Genomic DNA, 3,359 nt, shown 5'->3' with positions numbered 1-3,359 from the left:
GTCAGGGGGTGCGCTGGGCGGGCCTGCGCCCAGGCCTCCGCGAGGCGGCTGGTCCCTGGGACCAGGAACTGGGCCGACACCTCGAAGGGAAGCGTTCCTCTGGGTCACAGGTGGGGCCCTGGAGCTGGAGCATCTGTGCAGAGTCCATATTAGGCAACAGGAACTGCCTGAAAGGCACTGATTTTTCACTGCGTGTCACTCAGCCCTGGTGACTCAGCCCTGCGGTTACTCACCCAGCGCCCGCGCTGCTGGGAGAGGCCCTGCGGCACCTGGGGCTGGTCTGACACCCTCCGCGGGGAGGGCGGCCAGTGGCCGGGGAGGGGGGGTTTTTCCTTTAAGATCAGATTAATTGAGTCGCTGACTCACACCCCAGGGACTGGCTGGCGTCCTGAAGGGCTCCATTTCTAAAACAACACAGGCTCCCTCTGAACAGTTTTACTGCCACCTGGTCAAGCTCATTAAAGTGTCAGGGGGAGTTTAAAAAGTCACGCTGGCCCGGCTGGGGTGGCTCAGTGGGTTGAATGTCAACCTAGGGACCGAGAGGTCTGGGTTCAATGCCCAGTCAGGGCACAGGCCCGGGTTGCGGGCTCGATCCCCAGTAGGGGGCACGCAGGAGGCAGCCAATCAAGGATTCTCTCGCATCTTCCTTCCTCTCTCCTAAAAATCAATAAAAACATATTTAAAAAGTCACACTGGAAACCAGGTAACTAAAGCAATTTAGAGAAACTGAAGTAGTTTAGTAGCAGCAACAAATGTGGAAATAGTGTTAAACATTACTCCAGCACTAGGAATGGCATGAGGTCTTATTATTACTTTTTTAAAAAGAAGACTTTATTTTTATTTTAGTTCCCAGTGAAATTGGGCAGAAAGTGCAGAGTTCCCCGGTCCGCCCCGCCCGCACGTGGGCACGGCCTCCGCTGCTATCACATCCTGCACCGGAGTGGTACCTTTGTTACAGTCGGTGAGCTGCGTGGACGCACCTTCATCGCCCAAAGTCCACAGTGTGCGTCAGGGTTCACTCTGCTGCCGTGAAGTCTAGGGTTTGGACAAATGTGCCAGGACCTGGGCCACCACTGAGGGTGTGCAGAGCAGCTTCGTGGCCGTAACATTCTCTGTGCGCCACCGATTCAGAGATCTTGGGGCGTGTGTGCGCGTGTGTGTGCGTGTGTGTGTGTGTGTGTGTGTGTGTGTGTGTGTTTGCGTTTGCTCGTTTTTTTTTAGGTTCAAATGAAATGATCTAAGCATGGGTTAAAGTCCAAAAGTTTAATAAAGCACTAGGGCCCAAGTGTTGAAACTTAAAATTAATGACTGCTTTTGCTTTAAGTCTACAGTATTAAATGGCAACATTAGTATGAAGATTTCATCAACTCAGAACCCACATCTTTGCTGTAGACACAACACAAAAAGGTTTGTTGGCTCAGTAAAGGCAATAGTGTGTCCGGGAGGCTTCCAGCCGAGGACAGCACCAACTGTTAACAACCCTTTGCCCTGGAGCTCAGCTCAAATTAAGCAAATAAATAATAACAAAGGACAGAAAAAGCTCTGGAAAAATCTCCCAATGTCAGGAAAATAAGTACATTTCTACATAACCCAAGAGCCAAAGAAGACATCACAGAGAAAATTAGAAAATATTTTGAACTGAATGAAAATGAAGACACAACATATCAAAATGTGTGACATGCAGCTAAAGCAGTGCGTAGAGGGTAGTTAATAGCATCAAATACATATATTAAGAAAAAAAGTCTTTAAAATGAATGATCTAAGTTTCCACCTTAAGAGATTAGGGGACAAAATGCAAATTAAACCATACATGAGCACAAGTGACGATAAAAGTGGAAACTAATAAAATAGAATATAGTAAAACAATAGAAAAAAATCAATGGGCCGAAACCGGTTTGGCTCAGTGGATGGAGCGTCGGCCTGCGGACTGAAAGGTCCCAGGTTCGATTCCGGTCAAGGGCATGTACCTGGGTTGCGCGCACTTCCCCAGTGGGGGATGTGCAGGAGGCAGCTGGTCGATGTTTCTCTCTCATCGATGTTTCTAACTCTCTATCTCTCTCCTTTCCTCTCTGTAAAAAATCAATAAAAATATATTTAAAAAAAAAATCAATGGAACCAATAGTTATTTAAAGAAGTTAATAAAATCAATAAACCTCTAGCCAGAATGATTAAGAAAAAAAAACACAACAAAATATCAATATCAAGAATGAAAGAAGGCTGTCACCATGAATCCTACAACCAAAAAGATTATAAGGGAATATTTTGAACAATCAGTACAACTGATTAAATTTGACAACTTATGGGTGAAACAAATTCTTTGAAAGTTACACATTATTGAAATTGACTCAAGAAGAAATAGAAAGCCTTCATAGTCTTATATCTATTAAATAAATTAAATTTGTCATTTTACTGCTGACAGGGAAGATACCAGGCCCAGATGGCTTCATTGGAGAATTCTATAAAATGTTTAAAAAAGATCTAATACCCATTCTACACAAATACTTTGGAAAATAGAAGGAGGAATAACACTTTCAAACTAATTTTTATGAGACAGGTATTACCCCGATCTGTCAAAATTATTATAAAGAAAGAAAATCATAGGTCGATATCCCTTATTCACATAGATGCGAAATACTTAACGTGTTAACAAAATATAAGTAACAGCATATAATACATATTTATGTAATAATTATATATAACATTATAAATAACTCTACCCGTTGATAGACATAGAGAGAGAATATCACATAGAGAGGTAATATGCTGAGTGGATTTATTCCAGGGATTCAAGACTGTTTAATTGTCAAAGTCAGTTAATCCAACACAGGATAAAGGCGGAAACTGGGCGCTATTTCTGTTGGCCGTCCCCACGCCAGATTCAGTGATTCCCTGAGACTCACGGGACTCACACACAGGCACACTCATGGCTGAGGTTCACACAGCGGAAGGACATAGAGCAAAATCAGCCAGGAGGTGAGGTCTGGCCGGGCCCAGGTGTCGGCTCCCGACGCCCTCTCCCTGCGCCTCGCTCCCCAACAGCAGGCGTGACCCAGGCGTGAGCTGCTGGCTCCCAGGGAAGCTCATTAGAGGCTCCACCCAGGGCTTTTATTGGGGCCGGTCCCAGAGGCCAGCTCCGCTTGGCACGCATTCCAGACGCCAGGAAGGGAATCGGTTGCGCAGCTCGAGCCATGCTGTTTGCACAAGCGGGTTCGGCACCGCGAGCCACGCCCCCGTGGCTGCCCCTCTCTGACGGGCTTCGCTCACTCAGCAGCCACGTGGACCTGCTGGGCCCCTTCTAGTGACTTCCTACAGCACACGCCAGCCTGCCTCTCTGCCGGTGGCCTCACTACCTCCGTCCT

General features: G+C 46.5%; 1 long non-coding RNA gene across 1 annotated transcript in view; it reads right to left on the bottom strand.

Moving 5' to 3' along the window:
- The window catches only part of LOC107183593, a 1,991-nt gene extending 629 nt beyond the window's left edge, over window positions 1–1,362 (bottom strand). The window contains exon 1 of the long non-coding RNA XR_001514382.1: window positions 948–1,362. This is a non-coding gene — a long non-coding RNA (uncharacterized LOC107183593). The remainder of the gene's footprint in view (window positions 1–947) is intronic.
- Window positions 1,363–3,359: the final 1,997 nt, after the last annotated feature.

This window comes from Myotis davidii, unplaced genomic scaffold (assembly GCF_000327345.1).
Source record: "Myotis davidii unplaced genomic scaffold, ASM32734v1 scaffold299, whole genome shotgun sequence".
Classification (NCBI taxonomy): domain Eukaryota; kingdom Metazoa; phylum Chordata; class Mammalia; order Chiroptera; family Vespertilionidae; genus Myotis; species Myotis davidii.
Note: the sequence above shows the minus strand (reverse complement) of the source record. Positions and strands in the feature narration are given on the sequence as shown.